The sequence below is a fragment of the Macaca nemestrina genome, chromosome 2, assembly GCF_043159975.1.
Source record: "Macaca nemestrina isolate mMacNem1 chromosome 2, mMacNem.hap1, whole genome shotgun sequence".
NCBI lineage: Eukaryota > Metazoa > Chordata > Mammalia > Primates > Cercopithecidae > Macaca > Macaca nemestrina.
The window spans coordinates 146,770,588-146,792,785 of NC_092126.1; the positions used below are offsets into that span (position 1 = coordinate 146,770,588).

The 22,198-nt window shown below is 39.2% G+C and overlaps 2 long non-coding RNA genes across 3 annotated transcripts in view; both read right to left on the reverse strand.

The window, feature by feature from the left end:
• Nucleotides 1-11,293, reverse strand: part of LOC105477633 (uncharacterized) — a 438,407-nt gene extending 427,114 nt beyond the window's left edge. The window contains exon 1 of the long non-coding RNA XR_003017095.2: nucleotides 10,975-11,293. This is a non-coding gene — a long non-coding RNA (uncharacterized lncRNA). The remainder of the gene's footprint in view (nucleotides 1-10,974) is intronic.
• Nucleotides 11,294-11,302: 9 nt separating this feature from the next.
• The window catches only part of LOC112425903 (uncharacterized), a 537,838-nt gene continuing 526,942 nt past the window's right edge, over nucleotides 11,303-22,198 (reverse strand). For both annotated transcript variants that reach the window (XR_011620212.1, XR_011620213.1), the window contains exon 7: nucleotides 11,303-13,593. This is a non-coding gene — a long non-coding RNA (uncharacterized lncRNA). The remainder of the gene's footprint in view (nucleotides 13,594-22,198) is intronic.

Here is a 22,198-nt window from a genome sequence, read left to right on the forward strand (position 1 = left end):
CAACATCACTGATTAGAGAAATGCAAATCAAAACCACAATGAGATATCATTTCATGCCAGTCAGAATGGTGATTATTAAAAAATCAAGAAACAATGATGTTGGTGAGGCTGTGGAGAAATAGGAACACTTTTACACTTTTGGTGGAAATGTAAAATAGTTTAACCATTGTGGAAGACAGTGTGGTGATTCCTCAAAGACCTAGAACCAGAAATAGCATTTGACCCAGCAATCCCATTATTAGGTATATACCCAAAGAAATATAAATCATTCTATTATAAAGATACATGCATGTGTCTGTTCATTGCAGCACTATTGACAATAGCAAAGACATGGAATCAACCCAAATACCCATCAATGATAGACTGGATACAGAAAATATGGTACATATATACCACGGAATACTATGCAGTCATAAAAAGGAAGGAGATCATCTCCTTTGCATGGGCATGGATGGAGCTGGAAGCCATTATCCTCAGCAAACTAACACAGGAATAGAAAACCAAACACCACATATTCTTGCTTATAAGTGGGAGCTGAACAATGAGAACACATGGACACAAGGAGGGGATCAACACACACTGGGGGCTGTGAAGTTGGAGGAGGGAGAGTATCAGGATAAATAGCTAATGCATGCTGGGCTTCATAGCTAGGTGATGAGTTGATAGGTATAGCAAACCACCACGGCACACATTTACCTATGTAACAAACCTGCATGTGTATCCTGGAACTTAAAAAAAACAACAAAAAGAAATGTTCCCTTTTCCCCCAAAGTAGCTATACAAAGTAGCTATTAACACACTCCCTGAAGAAATAAGAGCTCCAGTTGCTCCATATTTTTATCAACACTTGATATTTTCAGTATTTTTCAAAATCAAATTTGATGATATATAATTTACATGAAGTTTACTTTTTTGGATTCTGTTTACATTTGGCAAAGGTATAATCATGGGATTATCAAAATCGATAGACTAGTTCCATCACAATAAACCCCTCTTGGCTCCCTTATGGTCAAGCCCTCCCCTGTCCCCAGCTCCTGGTAACCACTGATTCCACTTGTGTTCCCGTAAGTTATTTTTTGTTTCATTTTTTTCTTTTTCTGAATGTCATAGAAAAAATCGTATAATAAGTAGCCTTTTGAAATGGCTTATTTCATTGGGATGATCAGTTTGAGATTCATCCATGCTGTTGCATGTATATTATGTTCCTTGTAATTGCTGAGTACTATGCCATTGTATAGGTATGCCAGAGTTTACTTATTCCTTTATAAGTTGATGTATATTTACATTGTTACCAGGTTTTTTGGCTATTACAATGCAATCACTGAAAATTTGAGTACAGATTTTCGTGTCAACATAAATTTTCATTTATCTTGAAAATTTAAAATTTTCTCATTTCATGAGTAGGATTGATGTCATGGGATAAGTATATATTTAACATTTACATTTTTGTGTGTGTTTATTTGAATACATGAATCATAGTTTCTAACAGGTATTTTCACACTCTTGCCTGCTAATTTTGTTATCTGTTATGCCTGGGTCTGTTTCTGTTGAGTGTTTCTTATGGCTAGGAGTTATATTTTCCTGTTACTTTGGATGTCTGGTATTTCTTTAAAATTGAGATGGGGTCTCACTATGTTTCCCAGGCTGGTCTCAAACTTCTGGGTTCAAAAGATCCCCCAGTGACCAGGACGGGTGGCTCATGCCTGTAATTGCAACACTTTGGGAGACTGAGGTGGGAGGATCACTTGAGGCCAGAATTTAAGACCAGCATGGGCAACAAAGCAATGCTTGTCTCCACAATAAATTTTAAAAATTAGGCATGATAGCAATGTGCCTACTGTGCTGGCTGCTTGTGAGACTAAGGTAGGAGGATCACTTGAACCTGGGAGGTTGAGTCTGCAGTGAGCTGTGATTGCACCACTGCACTCCAGCCTGGGCAACAGCACGAGATCCTACCTTAAAAAATAATAAAAAGGCTGGGCGCGGTGGCTCAAGCCTGTAATCCCAGCACTTTGGGAGGCCGAGACGGGCCGATCACGAGGTCAGGAGATCAAGACCACCCTGACTAACACGGTGAAATCCCGTCTCTACCAAAAAATACAAAAAAACTAGCCAGGTGATGTGGCAGGCGCCTGTAGTCCCAGCTACTTGGGAGGCTGAGGCAGGAGAATGGCGTAAACCCAGGAGGCGGAGCTTGCAGTGAGCTGATATCAGGTCACTGCACTCCAGCCTGGGCGACAGAGCAAGATTCCATCTCAAAAAATAAATAAATAAATAAAATAAAATAAAATAATAATAATAATAATAATAATAATAAGGCCCCCAGCTTCAGCCTCCCAATTTCCCAAGACTACAAGTGTGTACCACTGCACCTGACCTGGTAATTTTTTATTATTCCTTTAAATATTATGGGACTTCTATTTCTCTAGTACTCAGTTAAGTTACTCTGAAACAAGTTAATGTATTAAGGTTTGCATTTAAGCCTTGTTAGGACGGATCTAAGGCAGCTTTTGGTCTCAGGCTAACTTATCCCAAATACTGACATTGTAACTATGTGAGGACTTGAACCAATGCCCATGTATAAGGAGGCCTTTCCAAACTCATTAGAACAGAAAATATTCCCAGCTTGCAAGGAGCTTCTAGCATTATTAAACTGCTTCCCAAAAATTATATCCCTGGCCTTACCGAGTTCCCTTTCATACACTGTAAAACCAGTACTCAGCCAAAAACCAGAGGGAATGCTTCTGCAAATTACCAGAATGCCCTCTGTGAATTCCATCTTCTCTGGTGTTCTGCGCGAACGAATACCCGCCTTACTGTCTCTTGAATTCTGTCTCCTGTGTTTTTACTTGGAAACTCTCTGCAGGCTGACAGACTCTCTTCTGTTTCTTCTCTTTGCTCTGGGATTACATTCCTGTACTATGTTTTCCGATGATTGCATGTAAATCATTGTTTTATATGTTTTATCTATTTTGTTATTTAAAACAAGAAGGAATCTGGTCTTACTCCATCATGTCTGGAAGTAGAAGTCCCTGAAATTGCTTTTCAATTTCCATTTCCCACTGTGTATTGCTAGTGGCTTCTGCTTGTTTTTAATTTTAGATTACATTTATCATTGACATAATCATATTTTTAAATTTATATTTTAAAAGTAAGAATATTAGAAATAAACTCAGTAATTGCATTCATGCTCTCATACCCTTATATCACTCCTTTGGCTAACCTTTATCATTTTATAATTTATTCTTCTGAGTTCTTTGGTAATGGTCTCATATGAAGAGAGAGATCTGCAAAGATCCACGGGGTGGGGACTTGAGCCAGAGACAAAATACAAATGCCTTGATGCTTTCAAGAGTGTTGCCTATTTAAAAAAAAAAAAAAAAAAAAAAAAAAAAAAAAAAAGAAGAGAAATAAAAGAACAAAATGAAAGCCTGGAAGGTGTCCAGAACATTATAGTGAAGAGAGGAAAGATACCATTCATTTTCGGTTATAGAAGTCGCAGAAATCTTATCAGGTAGGGCCTGATGTGCTAGAATAAAAAAAAAAATTTAGCCATTATTCTCAATGTAATAACAGGCAACTGAAGAGTTTTAAGCAGGGGAATGATCGGAGAAGGTTTTCAATCTTAAAACTATCCCTCTAGTAGGAGGTATGGAGGGTGAGTTTTGTTAAGGGGACAGCAATAGCTATATGAAGACAAATTAAGAGGCCTGGTAAAAGTTTAGGGGAGAGATGATAACTTTGCCCATATGGGTGACCAGAGTAGAAACAGAAAGGTAAAAATGGCTTCAGATTACATTTTTTTCCATCAGAAATTGCTGATGAGTTTCATGTGATGGTAAAGGGAAGCAATAAATAAGAATGATTCTCTGGCTTTTGAGAAACTAGGTTTCCTGAATTACAAGCGAGAAACAGAGTTGATGGGAGGAGACTGGGGGACCAAGAATTCTGTTTTGGCCTTTTTCAACTTGAGGGACCTATTAGACGTTCATCTGCATATATCAAGTATGAGGTTGGATATATTGACCTGGAGCTCAGGGACTAGGGAGGGCAGAAAACCGAGAGGTAACGAACAAAGCGGTAGATCAAACAAAGCGGTAGATCCTGGGAAAACGTGTTTGGAGTATAACAGGGGTGAGATCCAAGCCCTTCGTACGTATAAACATGCAGGTCTGGCAGGTTTGGCAGAGGAAAAGAAAGCAGCAAGACAATACTGAGAAAATGAAGTCAGGTAGGAAAAAAATAATAGAAAAATGCTATGTCATAGAAAAGAAAAATGCAACTCAAGAAGGATATAAAGTTATGTCTAACTCAGATCTGTAAATAATAGAGCAATCTCAAAGAGAAATAGAGATGGAAGCACAGATAGCCCAGAAAAAGACAGAAAAAAAAAAAAAAAAAAGGGTGGGGGGTAGGGGACGGCTACCTGCTTCTTTTCAGTCCCTGTCATGTTGGGTAATATCTCCTATAACTGAGATCCATGCAGTTCCCAATGTGTCCTCCAAATTCTCTTCACATATTCCGGGCAGATCTCTCTCATACTTATGAATCCTATGACACTGCTTCAAGAGAAGGAAATAGGGAGCCGGAAGCAGTAATTCATGTTAAAAACAACTTTTTGAGAATCATAATTGATGACTACAGCCATCTGTGACTTTTTAAAGGGGTAACAACAAAAAAGGAAAGAACATTTGAACATGACCTGTATACCAGACATAAGATGTGCTTCACCATACATTAAGTCATTTAACCATATAGCAAACATGCAGAATTAGATTCTGTTATTCCTATTTGGATATAAAGAAATGAAAGCTTGGTCAAGTTAGCCAAGTCTCTATTCCTTGGATGCAAAGCTAATTCATGGCAGCCAAGTTTCAAATCAAAGTTTACTTCAAAGCTCACCATGATCACTCTCCCAAATAAGGCATTATTTTGAAGGACATGATATTTTTCCCCACCCTTAGCAGATTCCATTTCATGCAGACAATGTTGCCATCAGTAAGCTATCTGCGGCACTGACTCCTGCCTCCACCACTGCAGTAGCATAGTCTACATGTACATTGCTGACATGATTAGGAAAGGCCAATGACACAAAGAAAATGAAGTATGTTTTCTGAAAAGCATGCACATTGATCTGCATGAGGTATCCCTCCCCAAATTCCCAAAGTTAGTTAAGCAATGGTATAAAAATAATGAAAACAATGTATTGAGTTTAGGAGAGACTACATGTTAAATTATAGAGGAGATTCTGAGATATTTGTAATTTCAGCTTGGGGCAAAATTTACAGTTTTATATGTTGCACAAAAATAGTTATACAAAATAATGTGCTGCTCTTTAAACATTTAGCAATAAAATACAGCTGAAGAATGAAAGAGACAGGAAATGTCAACTATTTTATTTAACAGGTGTGGCTACTGAGACCAAGAATTAAGTTACTAACCCAAGTGAAGTTACTTGCCCAAGATCAAACGGTTAGTGACTAGTCAAAGACAAAAGTAGAAAGCAGATGTCTCTCATCCTAAGATTGAGCTCTAAGACTATATGGTGTATCAGTTGAATCCCATGTGTATGTATAGCTGATATTCACCTGTATGTGAATACTGTAGCTCAGATACAGCAAATACAAATTTAAGTAAATTAGAAAGTGAACTTTCTTAATTTCTGAACAATTCGTAATTTCAACTTCAAAAAGGCAGACAACAGTTTTCATATCCATGACGACAACCTTTAACAAAAAATAGCAAATGCCTCATTCAGGAAAGATTTTTAAAGTTTTTTCTTTTTTTAAATAGATGCAAAAAGAAATGGAGAATTTGAGAGAAATTTCTGCAGCGCTGTCAGTATGGAGGGGCTGAAAATCGACAGGACCTGCATTCTCAAAGGAGAAACATCAAAAGAGGTCAAGGGCCAAATGTGCATCTGGGTAGACTTTTCTCCTTCCTTTAAAGGAACACTTGGCCTTTGAACTGGATGGTTTTACACTACAAAGGTTTTGGAGTTATCCAACATCTTTGAAGCTGTAAGAGGAGTTGCTTAATGCTAAGGACTGAATATCCTGAACAAGTCACTAAAGCAGGGAAAACCAAAGGCTTTCCATGAATCCAGAACAATGGCTTTGATCCTACTGACCATGATGTTGAAACACAACTTTGAAAATCAGAAGTGGGAAAACTAGGAAACCCTCCAAAATCAATGAGACAAGGTCTGTGTAGCAACTAGATTACCACAGAGTCGAGCATCATGTACCTAAATCTATTCTCATACCTGCAATTACTAGCTGTGTGATCTTGACCAAGTCACTTTCTCTCTCCTAGTCTCAAATTCCTAATCACCAAATAAAAAGATTATAATCTGACTGGTAAACTGGTTACATCTTTTGGATCAATTTCAAATGACAGGTTGTCCCAAGCAAGATCAACTCTCAACTACATCCTGTTGGAAAGAAATGCACTTTAAATATAACACAATTAAGTTAAAAGTAAATGGATAAAAAAAATATAGCATGTAAACACTAATAATGAGAACATTGATTTATATAAGACATAGACATATTAGACTTTGGGTTACATTAATTTCCAGATAAAAAGTATTTAATGGTATAAAGGGTCAGTTTATAAAAAGGACATAGAAGTCTTAAGTATATATGCACCTAATAATTTCAAAACACTGACAAAACTAAGAGGAAAATAGATCTATCTACAATTATAGTTGGAGATTAACACTCCTCTCAAAAATTGAGAGAAAAAGTCAGCCTGGCGCGGTGGCTCATGCCTGTAATCCCAGCACTTTGGGAGGCCAAGGCGGGTGGATGACGAGCTCGGGAGATCAAGATCATCCTGGCTAACACTGTGAAACCCCATCTCTACTAAAAATACAAAATATTAGCCGGGCATCCCAGCTACTCGGGAGGCTGAGGTAGGAAAATGGCATGAGTCCGGGAGGTGGAGCTTGCAGTGAGCCGAGATCGCGCCACTGTACTTCAGGCTGGGCGACAAAACGAGACTCCGTCTCAAAGAAAAAAAAAAAAAGAAAAAAAAAGAGAAAAAGTAGACAGAAACATTAGTAATCATTGAGTACTTGGACAACACTATCAAACAACTTAATCTAGCTGACATGTACAGAACATTACAACACACGTCAGACTGCATATTTTATTTCAACTGCACATGGATCATTCATCAAAATAATGGCAAAAAATAAAAAATTTAAAAAACATGAATTTTCCAATCCTGGAAGCACAAGGAGTTCTGAGAAAGTAAATCACAAATCAATAGCTAGAAATGTGTACTGAAACTACAGAACACTAAAGAAAATGATCTTAAAAGCAGCTAAAAAATATTCATTTATAAAAGGAGTAATAATTAGAAGATTTCTTTAAAGTAACAATAGAAATCAGGAAACGTTCATCACAATGAGCCAGCCAGGCGGGAAGGGGGTCCCCAGAGAAACTCCAGGCAGCCTGCACACTTGGAGGAATATGCACCAAGACACAGAATTTCTGGCCCTTGCAGCAGGAAGGAGCCCGGCCCCTCCTCTTCCTGGGTGGAACTTGGGATTCAATCTGCAAGGAGGGAAGCATGTACTAGTACTAGCAGGGTTTTCACTCCCCTGAGTCCCTGTTTCTCCTTTTCAACACAATAAAAGCCTGCCTTACCCTTCAAGTTGTCTACAAGCCTAATTTTTCGTGGCTGTGTGATAAGGACCCTCATCTCTAGCTGAACTAAGGAAAAAGGCCCACAACAACAACATAATGTTCAAAAAATATGCCCCAAGGTGTGAGAGAAAATAGCTGTCAATTAGAATAGAAATGTCTGTGACAAAAATCTCTTAAGGCCAAATGATATTTCTAGATAAACAAAAATATAGAGTTCAGCACAACAAACCTTTAAACAATCTTCTAAACTATGGAATTGAGGAAGGAATTTAGACATTCAGAATTTAAACATTCTAAGGTTGCAATATTGCTCAGGAAAAAAGTCAAGTTGTGATTGACTGGAGGCTTCAAAAAATTAAGAATACATAGGGAAATGTCAAGTTTGAGACTAAAAATGGATTATGTAATTTTCAAAATAGTAGAGAAAGAAATGGAATTTTCAAAAATAAAAGATGAAGCAAAGAAGGAGTCAGAAAAACTTCTAAAAACTAATACAAAAAGCAAGAACATTAAATGAGACAATAGCAATAAAGTTTAAAACAATAGTAATCACAGCTAAGATTGATCAACTAAGTTGTCATTTGAAAGGCAGATTTAAATTCTGCTTTATGCAGCAAAGGAACACGCTAAAACATAGGAAAATCAAAAGGTTGATAGGAGAAAGGATGGAAAGCATATGCTAAAAAAACTAGCTAAAAAAAAAATTGGGGAGTTTGTATTTATATCAGTCCAAATAGTATTTAGGTAAAAAATATTAGGGACAAGGAAGATCATCACATAATCACAAAGTTTCAGTTAGCAAGATGATACATTAATGCTAAATGCGACTATAATTAAGAAATCGACAATTTACCAACTTGCCCTTAGGCTTTCACATAGCTCTCAGTAATTGAGAGATAAAGCTGACAAAAAGAATTAGTAAAGATAAACAACTTATTTGCATTATGCAAATTTTGTGTAACTAAATGAATTCATATTCATCCGAAGCCCACCAATAAAACATTTGCTAAGATTAACTACTATAACAAGTTTTAACAAATAATCAAAATATAATCTGCATTCTTGAATCTCAGTATAATTAAATTCAAAATCTGTAAGAAAGCATCTAGAACTACCCTTATATGGGAAAGTCTAGAACAAGTAGGTAATGAGTAGTTGCCATTTATCTCATTTTAAAAATTATTTTCTCTCCCATTTTAAAATTGATGTAAAATCTAAATTTTGCATGGGTAAGAAAGAAAGGAGACCAAAACTATGGGAAGATAATTGAGTCCCACAATCTGATGGATGGGGTCGAAGGCAGGAGAGAAGGAAGGGACAGAGGAATTAGGAGATTTGATTTTTATAAAGATTCAAATCATTCTTTGGGGTGAGTTAACTAGACAACTGAAGTGGGATAACCATAACCAGTTGGGTCTGTGGAGGTTAGGGGTGAGCAGGCAGGATGAGCTGGAAGAGTCAGCATGCACTGAATGAGGGGCGTGGATATTAGCTGACAAGCTGGGCCTTCCGCTGAGTGCTGTGGTTTCAGCTGACAGGTGGAGACTCTAATGTTATTTGGTTTTGGAGGAGCAGCACCTTGAGTTCTACAGAAAATGGGGGACTAATACCAGCCAAGAGGCATGACCTCATTCATCCCTTTTCCTTCTGGAAGGGCATCTGTGGTAGGATTGTGTTTGTTCTGCTCCAGTTCTTAAACTCCATAACCATCATTTCAACAGAGCCAGGCCCAAAGCATGAAAATCAAGTTTTATTAAGAATATTAATAACAAAGGAGGAATTTCTGGTTCCTCCTCACCAAATCCCTGGGCATAGTGATGCACATTCACCCAGACTCTAGCACATATTTACGCAGAGTACAATTAGAAAACAACTGTGAAACAATTCTTGCTAGATATAATACACAAAAGACTTGGCTACCAAGATCTTTCAAAAACACTGATTAGATGTCAGCTTAGAATACTTCCCTGCACAGTTCCCTAGATGCTCAATAATAGATTGGGGCTAGCATTAAAAGAAAACATTTTTGCTCTCTCTGGTCTAATTATTATACGAGTATTTTAAACCATTCTCCCTTACTCTGTCCACAGAAATCTGTCCTCCACTAACTTCCACGTATCACTGCTAGTTTAGATCCTTAAGATAACTTTAATAAGCCTCCCCCCTCTCTGAAATTAGTCTTGCCAATATTAGAAAATTTATGTGTGTAGAAACTGGGGGATAAAAAGGATTATAATTGACTTAAGTTGATACAAAAGGGTAGAGGATTACTAGGAAAGTTATATTTTTAGAACATGAGTTTCCATTTTATTTGTGCAAATTTTTATTTTTACCAAGAAAAAACTAAAAACAAAAACAAAAAAGGCAAGTGTTACCAGTATGGTAGGGACTAGAAGTTCCTTCACTGAAGTTCTTGACGCAGTTATGAGTCCATGTGACTGTCTTGTCGCGAGTTTAGCCTGCACCACTCTGAACCCAAGTCCTGCTTCTTGCCTTCCTGAAGCCCAGACACACTGCGGAGGAGCCACTGCACAACTCTGTTGGGTGAGCAAGCCTTCCAAAGCTAGCCCAGTGGTACTGAGTACTCTAGGTCCACTCACGCAAATATCTCCCAATGAAGTCTCTAATTCCCTATTTGTCTCTCATTTACTATTTCTTCCCCTCTGACTCTTCTCCATCAGTCTACACATATACTTAAGACTACTATTTACTACGTTAGATTTTGGACAAATTCCATAACCTCACCAAGTTATTATCAGGAATTGCATAGATAAAAATGAGATAAGCCAGATCTTTAAAACTGAGTCTGTAAGGGGGAAAGCCTGGGAAATCAGTGCCTTTTAACCAGCAGGTGGTTCTAATGATGGAGCAAGTTTGGAAAACACTTTCATTAATGTCACAATGCTTTGTTAATATGTAGCTGAATCACCTGAATGCATTTTAAACAGGCAGTTTCCCCTCATCTCTCCAGACCCACCTGAGACCCACTAACCAAGGCAGACTCTCATCATGTGTGCATATTCTGATGCAAGGCACCCGCAGAAAGCACTTTGTGGAAGCCTGACTGAAAACTGATAGTGTGCTCCTTGTCCACCAGCATCAACATCACCTGGAAGTGTTTCAGAACTACAGAAAATCCTAGGCCCTACCTCTTCTAAATCAATGTGCATGTTAGCAAGACTCCATCCCCCTGCTCTGGGCAATTCTTATGCATGTTACCTTTGAGAATGGGTTTTAGTTAGGGTTCTCCCTAGAGACAGAAGCTACAGATGTATAGAGAGATATATGAAAAAGGATTTATTAGAGGTAATTGTCTTACTTGCTTATGGAGGCTGAGAAGTCCCACAACAGACCTTCTGCATGCTGGACAACCTGGAAAGCCTGTAGCGCGGCTCAGTCTGAGTTTGAAGGCTTCAGAACCATGGCATTATATGGTGTAATTCTCAGTCCAAAGCTGAAGGTCAGAGAGCCCGGTGGCGCCTTGGTGTGAGTCCTGGAGCCCAAAAGCTGGAGAACCTGGAGTTCTGATGTCTGTCTACAGGCCGGGCTCTTCTCCAGGGAGACTTTGCCCTTTATCTGCCTTTTTGTTCTATTTGGGGCCCCCAGCTGGTTGGATCGTGCCTGCTCATATGGAGGGCAGATCTTCTTCATTTAGTCCCAGTTTCCCTCAGAAGCACCCTCACCGACACACCTGGGGCAGCCCAATTATTTCTAATCAAACGCCAAATCACCTGGGTTTCCCTTTCGGCAGAAGAGGGAAGGGCTCAGTATCTACTGAAGCATGGAGAGTAAATAATGCTTTCCCAGATAAGTATCCCTTAATGCAGTCAAGTTCACACCCAAAACCAACCATCACAGAAGCAGTGACTTAAGCCCAACAGTGAATCTCAGAATCAAGATTCTAAAAATGATTCTGTTCTCAAATGTCCATGGGCTAATTTAAGATGTCACTTAACCTACTTAATATCTATCTCTAGATTTTAAAAATTAGTGCACAGGAAACTTTAACAGGTAAGTAGTTGTCTGTCTTTAGAGCTGAGGTCTGTGTGGCCAGGTGATCTGTGTCTGTTCCACGTTTCCATTTGGAATGCCCAGAGCTCTGCCTACCAGCTGGTTTGGGATGTCTATAGCATGAATCATCAGCCATTTGGACCTTGACAATAAAGGATTTTTACGGGGAAATTGCTCCTCATGTTAGGCCTCAGTTTCTCTATTTGTAAAGGAAGATTACCACGCCCACTTCATTGTTTTGCAGAGAAGATCCAAATGATGTATGTAAAATGCAAGCTCAGAATGAAGCATGAGGCCATGTTTTATTTGTGAAAGGGAATGGGAAACCATGGAGGCAGGCAGTAGTGGTGAATGTCTCTGGAGCTATATTTGAAGCCCTCACTGGCAGGTTCATACTACCTTGCTATTGTCAAAGAAGGAATAAACAACAGTTGTATCACATTGGTACCACATCTGGAGAAATGCATGGGAGGACAAAAGGCAGGTAGGTATAAATGTGAAAATCATTTTCCCAGAGAAGTCAATTTTTATTTGCAGCTCCTTTGGCCTCTCAGTGTATTGTTCTACCTCCAAACCCAGAAGGGCCCTCACATTTACCAACAACCTGGAATAATACGTTTCTGACCCAAATTTTAACAATTGAGGATTTTTGAATCATAAATGCATACACCAGCAGGACTGTTTAGGATCCTTCTCTCTGTTTCCTTGCAAAGTTATTCATTCCTATGTTAATTTATACCTGCATTCCTCAAGTATTTACTATGTCTCAGGCAGTATGCTAAGCTTTGGATACGCATGACTTTATTTAACCCTTATTATAACCCTATGAATGAGGAACTCATGCCTTTTCTGTAGAGAAGGAAACTGAACCACAGTTAAGTTATAAACATGAAGAGTTCACTCAGCTAGTAAGCGACAAAGACAGCCATTAAACCCAAGCAGCCTGACTCAGACTCCTTTGCTATTGGAGCAGCTACTGTGTGCCTGGCACTGGGGCTACAAAAATGAGAAACATATAGTTTTTGCTCTCAAAGGCTAATGGCCTAATAGAAGACTGCAAATTCTAATGCAAGGAGGGTAACCCCATCACAAGACTAGCTCATCGTAAGCATTGCTAATGGATCCTCACAGTCTTTCCCACTGAATCTGGACTTGTTATGTAGGGTTCCAGGAAATCACTGCAATTGCTTGAAAATGGCATTTCAGATGACACTTTTTTCCCATTCTTGCTACAGTGGATATAAATCTAAAATTATTAATGTTTATTACATCTTGCCTTGGCCTGTGATAGAGGCAAAGGAGAGTATTGATATGTTGTACAATTAACAATATTAGGTATTAAAGATCTATTGCAAACAAGCACAAGCCTAAGACATGACAATATCACGATAGTCAAATAGCCAAGAATATTGCTCTAATTTGTACAATTTGTCAAGAAAGACAAACCTTTTACCTTATCCAAATCATGTCACGTCTCCTAAATCTCATAGCTCATATGAGTAATTTGCTTGAATTTTATCTTTTCAGGAATTAAAAAGAGGTTAAAAACAGAGTCTAAATAAGATATAACTGCATTTAATATCAGATGAGGTGGGCTGACACGGCAGAAATCTACCTTAGCAAATCTAATATTTTTCACCTTTCTCCAGTTAATCGAAAATGCACAGGTGGGCTAGGCTAAAATTAGCATAAGAGAAAAACATTATTTCTGTTTATATAATTTGCATTCCTTTGTAATCAGTGAAATGACTTATCAGACAAGAGGCTTACCTGCTGTGATGCAATCTTTAATCCCCATCATATATTAATTATCCCTCTGCAATATAATAAAGCTGCTTCTGTCAGGATGGCATTGAATGTAAACAGTCCCAATTACTGGTAATTCTCAACTGTTTCGCAGAAAGAACAGTGTGGTATGATCCGTGGGCTTTGTAAGGAAACAAAATAATAAAGTTAACTGAGTTTGTCATCTTAGTTGAAACTTTTCTGCAGACTTCCCAGGTCCTGTGCTTACTTTCTTGAATTATTTCTAAAAACTGAAGCAACATACAAGCAGACTCTTGGGAACAAAACATCTTTCCATTTATAAGTTTCAGGAAAATTTTAATAGGCTGAAAGTGAGTAAGCAAGTTGTGCTGCTAATTTCCCACAGGCATTTCCCAAGCTTTTACCCATCACACCATAAGACCTTTGAATAACAAGGTTCTTTTTGGGTTGGGTACGGTGGCTCGGTGGTTCACGCCTGTAATCCCAGCACTTTGGGATGCCGAGGTGGGTGGATCACGAGGTCAGGAGATCGAGACCATCCTGGCTAACACGGTGAAACACCGCCTCTACTAAAAATACAAAAAAAAAATTAGCCAGGCGTGGTGGTGGGCGCCGTAGTCCCAGCTACTTGGGAGACTGAGGCAGGAGAATGTCGGGAACCCAGGAGGCGGAGCTTGCAGTGAGCCGAGGTTGCGCCACTGCACTCCAGCTTGGGCGACAGAGCGAGACTCTGTCTCAGAAAAAAAAAAAAAAGTTCTGTTTGAACCACATTGTTGTTACTCTTCTTCCACATAAGAGAGAAATAAAAATTTCCATCAGTGAAAGCAAATTACAAGACAGAGAATGAATGTCACACCTGTCTAGCATTATGATGCACTTTCTTTAAGCTTTATCAGCATTTAAACCTTTTGACACTCTCAGAAAGTAGTGGTCACTAGTATTTCTAATGGTTTTTGAGAGAAAGCTCTTCAAAGAAGATGATTCCTCCTATGTCAGAGAAAGGCTATCATCCAGGTTGGAGGGTTCAGATGATGGTGACAAAACCAGTCACTCTTCACTATTTTCTCACCAGTGGCAGACATTACTAAATAATTTCAATGCTTTTTTTCTGAGCCCCATTTAACCTTCTCACCTTAATCCTTTGAGAAGCCACTAACAATGAATTGAAATTGAAGCACAAAATGAAAGACATTGTCATTTCTTCTTTCACATTCAAACACCTAACTAGAGACTGTTTGAACCACTTCTTCATTAGGAAGGTACTCAGGAGATAAAAAGGAGTAGGAAATATTTGATGGGATTCCCTAAGCCTTCTCTTTCCTCTTACTTCTACCTGTCCACCAACCCATCTTCTCTTTAAGAAATAATAAAAGTAGTTGTAGAAATTCAAGGTAGGGAGTCTGATATGGATGACTGCCTCATCCCTGGGGAACTAGAATGTCACTTTATGCAGAATGCTTGCTTATACCATAGAGAGCTTTGTAGGCCTTGGTAAAAAATAAAATGAGAAACTATTAAAGGATATCATCCAAAAAGAAGCTTAATGTCTAAGCTAAAAAAAAATCACTATGGCTCCTATGTGAATAAAAGTTGGAGAAGAGCAGAATGAATACTGGGGTAACCAGTTGGGAGTTGCTGGAGTCTATGGAAAAAACGATTGTCCTTGATCAGGTTGGCCTGCCACAGCAAAACACTACAGAATGGGTGTCTTAACAGGCAGACATTTATTTCTCAGAGTTCTGGAGGCTGGAAGCCCAAGAGTGCCAGACTGCTCAGGTTCTGGTGAGGGCTCCCTTCCTGACTTGCATTTGGCCACCTTCTTACTGTGTCCTTACATAGAGGATAGAGAGCTCTGGTGTATCTTTTTCTTTTTATTAGGACATTAATCCAGTCATGGTTACTCCACCCTTGTGACCTCATATAAATCTAGTTATCTCGCAAAGGTCCCATTTCCCCCTGAGAAAACCCCATCTCTCCCTGTCAGATTGGAAGTTAGGGCTTCAACACAGTCATTTGGAGTGGGAAGGAACACAAAAATTCAGTACATAACAATGATGGTAATGTGGAATAGGTGAGAGCAGTGGAGTGCAAAATTATTCATAAAGCGGAATTCACAGGACTTGGTGAATTGATTGAATTAGGGAGGTGAGGAAAGAGGGGCATCAAGGATAGTGCCAAAATTTCTAGCTTGAGTAAATGGGTAGGTGATGTCATTTACAGAAAAGAAGAAACAAATTTAGTGATTATGCAACTTATTCCAAATAAAATTAATCTGATCTTATATATGAAATACTTTTGGAAAGACCTAGAGTGATGCTACTCAATGTAATCATCTATCCTAAAGATAAATATTAATTCTAATAATAATAATAGTTAATTTTATTGTTTTGTGACTATCAAGTATAATGCTAGGCTTTGTATATTCATTTTCCATTTCATAAATAGCTCTATGACATGGATATTATCATCCTCATTTTACAGATGAGTTAACAGAGACACAGAACAATTAATTTTCTGTGTTTTGTAACACCAGTGTTTGCCAACATTCATTTCTCTTCTAATCAGGGACAAAGAGGACTACAATCCCCTGCCCACTTGAAGTGGAGTGTAACCTCATGATGTGCTTCGGCCAGTGGAATGTGAGTGGATGAAAACTATCACTTTCAGGTGGAAGTATTTAAGAGCCTTTGTTTGATTTTCTGTGCCCCCTCTTCCTCTGCTGAGCTGACCAAAGCAGCCAGGGGTTCAGGTAGTATAGCTGTATGTTAATATAGATCATATAGGATCTGTAAAGTAATGACAATTACATCGGGCATGGAACATGAACAAGAAACAAAACATGGTTGCATTAAGATGTTGAGACTTGGGGAGGGATTCCTTATTACAGCGTAACAGCTTCTTCTGACTTACACGAATTCACTGTCAGTAAAAGACTGAATCTGTATTGGAAAACAGACCCTTTAACCACAACAGAGTGTTTATAAAAGACGGAAATTATCTCAAAAATGTGGCAGCTTATATTAGATCAGAGACTTGGCAAGTGGGGTGAGGGGAAGGCAGTGTTGAATATCTGTGACCTGTACAGACCTTTCCCTATGGGAGGTGTCGTCCTTTGTCTTCACTTTTTTTTTTCTACTTGCATTGGACCTCTTGCCCTATCGACAAAAAAACCCTGCTTATTGGTATAAATTCAAGTGTTTCAAATAAGCCTGTGAAGAACATCAGTGGTTGCAGTCAACTACTTCAGGTTTTGGCCAAGGGAAGAAGCTTAGTCACTGAATGATCAATTGGCCAAATATACCAAATTTGCTTGTAGTAATTTTGTAAACATTTAAAAAGACTTAACCAACTTAACTGAAATGTTCATCTTTGGGTACCAAATATAACATTCAGAAAAATAATTCTGAGTATTAATATGGACATTTTTCTTTAATCTTGATTTATTATATGTTATATTTTGGGTAATTCTGATTTATTTTATTTACTTTGGAGTTTAAATTAAAGCTCACAATTGGTTTTTCACAAATTGGCTATCAGTGAACTAGCCTTAGCAAATGAACATTTGGAAAATTAATTTTCAGAAAGTTGTCCACTTCCACTGTCCCAAAGAAAGTTCCAGGTCTCAGAAATAAAAGCAATTTTATGAATTTAGCTGAAGCTGCAGTGACAAAGAGACATGTTGAAATGGGAAAGTTTCCCCTGTTCCCTTCTCACGGCACGTGACAGGAAGTGGCTAGCTTCTTACGTGCCCCACTGCTCAAACTTCTAGGGGAGCATGCAGACGGAAAGGTTGTGGGGCTCCAAGCCCACAGCAATGAATAGGGGTGAATGTTTACAGCTGAAGCCCTAGTGGGCGTGTGTTATGGGGTACTCTTTTAGTTTAGCCGTTCGTAGGCAGCTTGCACTAGTCAGCTCAATTAGACCTTCTGCCTTATCGCAAGGACAGAGGGCTTTCTGTATCCTGGAGTTTCTTGCTTTGGTGTACCAGAAGAATTGGATCACATGTGGGCTTGGAGAATGAGTGCAAGGTTTTATTGAGTGTAAGTAGCTCTCAACAGATGTGGGAGCCAGAAGGGAGATGGAGTGGGAAGGTGGTTTTCCCCTGGAATCAGACCACTGAGTGTCCTGGGCTCTCCTCTGACTACCCCAGTCAAAGTCCACATTGTTCCGTCAGTCGGTGGCCTGCTGGCATCCATCCTGTGCTCTTCTGCCAGCGTGTTCCCCTAGACATCCTTTCAATATTCAGCCACTTGTGTCTTCTCCCACCGATGTGTTCCTCTCGATGTCCAGTGACTTGTGGGTCTGCCTGCTAGGGACTCAGGGTTTTTATAGGTATGATAGGTGCAGGATGGGGACATGGCAGGCCAGGGTAGTCTTGGGAAATGCAACATTTGAGCATGAAGGCCGGAGTGCCCATCCTCACCTGGGTCTGTGGGTACAGGCAGGGTGTGGAGTCCTTGCCAGGGACCAAGCCCTTTCCTTCCCAGCACTTCCCTTCCCTCCTTTGGTATCAATGTCACATGGACAAAGTAGACACCTTGGCTTTATTTGCTTTTGTCTCCTGACATTCTTTCTCCATTTTCTTATACTGGAGTCTTCAGTGGTTTGGGTGGGAATAACTTCTCCCACCAAGAGCCACAGGGGTTGACATGAGACATCAAGTCAATCAACTATTACATTTCTCATTTCAAATCCTGTATTCACTATTTATTTGTAAATGACAAAAATCTCAATTTAAAAGAGCTGTAGCAGAAAGGACATTTGCTGACTCATAAACCTGGGAAGTCCAGAGGAGCTTCTGGGTTCAGATATGGCTGGATCAGAGAGCTCAGATGATCCTTTCTCTGCCTGTCCTCCTTCTGAAACATGAACCATGAATCTGGAAGTATCAATAACAAGCATGGTACCTGGGAACTCTCAGGTGCCACCTTTCCTTCTACATGGTTCCAGCCTGCCTAAGAGAGATGCTAACAAGGCTCACAAAAAAAAGGGTCAGAGAATTTAGAGAAGAAACACCACAAAAATGAGTACTCTAGGCCTCACGGCCTCACTTATAAACCTGGAGGAAAACAAAACCAAACAGCAACAAATCCTTAAATATGAGATGACAGGGCTCTTTGCAAAACAAGTCACGAGCAAAATAAAAGCCTTGCTTATAAAAAAGAAAGGCAGTTTTTATAGGAGTGACTGGGATAAAATGTTTATCCTCCACTAAATCTTCTAATGATGGGGGCACCTCTGCCACATTTGACCCTGGTCAAATTTCTCTCTGCTTCTGATACCCTATGTTCCTTTCTTCATTTCTAGGTTTATCTGTTTATTCAAACTCTTTAAGAAACAATAGAGCTTCGCCTGTATAGTTAGTGCGCTGTAAGTAAGTTGGGATTATTTCAACAAACTTCAAGCAACTAGAAATCAATTAAAAATCAAGATATTTATGGAACACCTAGTGAGTACCAGGCAATATGCTAGGTGTGGAGGCAAAAATAGTGAACAAGATGGGGAAGATGGAAGAGTTGCATATTCTGAGAAATGTCAGCAACATTGATAAAGAACTCTAAATGCAATGAGAGGGTATTGAAGAGCATAAAGTAGGAGCATCAGATGTTGTTGGGGGCATCAAAGAAGGCTTCCCAGAGGAAGTAACAGCTGGAAAGATGGCAGGGAGTTAGCCAGGGGAGACGAATTTCAGGAAGTTGGAGCAGAGTGGTGCAGACAGAGGGTGCAGCATGCACCAGATTCAATGGCAAGAGAGCTTGGTGCTGTTGAAAAATTGAGCAATGGTAGCTTCAAAAGTGAGGAGGAGGAGGAGTAAGAAATGCAGCTGGAGAGAAGTCTGATGCTAAACTCGGAGGGATTTTGAAAGTAACAGGAAAACTTTAGACTTTATTCCCGCCCTGCTGGAATGCTATTGAAGGATTTTAAGCAAGGGAGCAACATATTCAGAGGGTGCCTTTCAAAGATTACCATGTTACTGGGCGGGAAGTGGGTCAGACGAGGGCAAGGGCTGAGGGAGATCAGTTATCACAAAGATGGGTTTGCAGTGGCATGTTGAAAGCATGCAATTGTTTCAAATATTGTTGTAAAATGTATGCAAATTTTGCATTTTGACATGCTATGTATACTACTGTGTTTCAGTGCTTTAAAAATATTCCCAATTATTCACTGGTGCTAACCCCATTAATTGAGTAGCAAATAGACGTTTTATTCTTGTTGAAAGAGCCCTAATTTTGTTAAAGATGGCAATGTGATATAAGCGCCAGATACAGGGTCATCAGTGTCCTAAGCCCATTGAGGCAATTTTGATTTCTTTCTCTCTCTCTTTCTTTCTTTCTTTCTTTCTTTCTTTCTTTCTTTCTTTCTTTCTTTCTTTCTTTCTTTCTTTCTTTCTTTCTTTCTTCTTTCTTTCCTTCTTTCCTTCTTTCTTTTTCTTTCTTTCTTTTTTTTTTTTTTTGAAAATTCTGACTTCTGATGTGTAATGGTCCCTACAACTAAGAATAAAATATGATCTAATTCTGGAAACTGAAAGTGAAATGGAATTTTTATGGAGAGGATTCTGGAAAGTTTTTGCTTTCCTTAAAAAGGGGATGGATGGAGACAGCAAGCACTACTCAACAATCTGTTCTCGGCCGGGCGCGGTGGCTCAAGCCTGTAATCCCAGCACTTTGGGAGGCCGAGACGGGCGGATCACAAGGTCAGGAGATCGAGACCATCCTGGCTAACATGGTGAAACCCTGTCTCTACTAAAAATACAAAAAACTAGCCGGGCGAGGTGGCGGGTGCCTGTAGTCCCAGCTACTCGGGAGGCTGAGGCAGGAGAATGGCGTAAACCCGGGAGGCGGAGCTTGCAGTGAGCTGAGATCCGGCCACTGCACTCCAGCCTGGGCGACAGAGTGAGACTCCGTCTCAAAAAAAAAAAAAAAAAAAAAAAAAATCTGTTCTCTTCTTTCCACCTTGTACACAGACTTGAGCCCTGAAAGTATAAAAGTCATAGAATAAAAGGACAAAAAATAGGGCAAAAGCTGATATGCTAAGGATGGTTAAAGACTGGCTGCTGAGAATGAAAAGATGGAATCTAGGTCCCTAAAAGCACCAGTTGCCTAATTCTGGAGATATTATGTGGTCAAATTAAAAGCCCCTATTTGTTTAAACCATTGTTTTTGTTACTTGCAGCCAAATGCATTTCTACTTGACATGCTAACCTTCAGGTAGAATAGATATTCCCCTGAAATAGATTTTCTTATCCTGAGATTTCACATATCACCAGACACACCAGGCCAGACCCTCCAGGGAGCATATGCACCTGAATTGGAGAAATATCCACCATTTTCAATAATTTTATTCTTGATTTCCAATCCAAGATTCTTTCTCTTTGCTTAGTTTCAACCTAGGAGCAGTTTAAACTCTAAAGACCAAGAAGGACAAGTGAGAGTCCTTTCATCCTGTGTGTCTGGGTTTACCTTGGCCCTCTGGTGGGAATGACAGTGACATTTTCTTAAACACGAAGCCCTTTTAAATTGCAGATGAAAGTAGTACATCAGTACAAAGAATATTTACTGTTCTTGGAGAGCTTTTCCATTTGTTTCCTTCTAGACTAATGTACTTTTTTCAAGAGCCCCTGAGTGGTCTGATCCTTTCAGTTTTCAATGTAAGTTATGCAGGGAAAGATGAAAAGAGGGATGGCTTTGCGATGTGGCTTCTCTCAAAATGTTGACAGTGAAATAGTACACTTTCAATTGCTGGATGGGCCCCAAGCTATAAGGAAGGCTGGGTCTTTTTCTGCACTTCTCTTGTTTGAACATCCTCCCACAGCTTAACAGTCCAATAAGCAAGTGCCAGTTGGACTGCACAAGCATTGTTCTTTGATAGCTGTTTATGAGCAAATGCAGGCTTTCCCCAGACTCTAGGCAGTGAATCTATTTCTCTGTATTTAAAGAGAGAAGCATGGCCATTAGGAGGAAAGGGACTATTTGTGTGATAAATGCAGAAATGCTGCAGCTTTGTGTGATTTATTGTAGATGAGTGTGAGAGGGAATATACAAACTATTCCATTAATTTCATTTCTATTTTAGTGGTTACGTGGGCTTAGCTGCTTTGAAAATTATCTTCTTCTCTCTGGAGGGAGATTTGCAAAACTACAGAATGGCTGGCTGTGACTTGGCATAAGGAATGGAATCATCTTAGGAAGCTAGTTCTCCTCACTCTCCCAGCCCCAACCTCCTTTAATGATTTTTGGGCAATGAAAGAAAGTTGTCTGGAGCCTTTTCTAATTCTACATATCCCCAGTCTAATAAGAGTGTCATTGTGCCTTTCCACTAATTATACCTAGACTATCATTTCATTCATCCATATGTAAGTCCATCTGTTCCTTGAAGGGGCTCAGGAATGTCTATCCTTGGAAACTCTAATATTCTGGTTATGCTTTCATATCAAGAAGGTTCTTTTTACTGCCTTCATTGCATTTTCAAAACCTAGATTTCAAAAGTGGATATTTAGAAGGAATCATTTTAAATTCATATCGATTCTGCCAATGCCCAAAGATATCTTCAAGCTGGAAATTTCTTATCACAAGTTCTAGCTTCATTTTAGCTTAACTGGCAGAGAAGCATTTTGTATTAAGCAAACAGGTGATATTAGCTTAAATGTATTGAGTTCTTATTATAAGTCCAGGATGGTTCCAGCTGAAATATTATCTCATTTCAGCATCTCCACAAGCCACTGTGGTAGAGTATATAAGTAATTAGTAACTAAGAATTTAAGTGTCT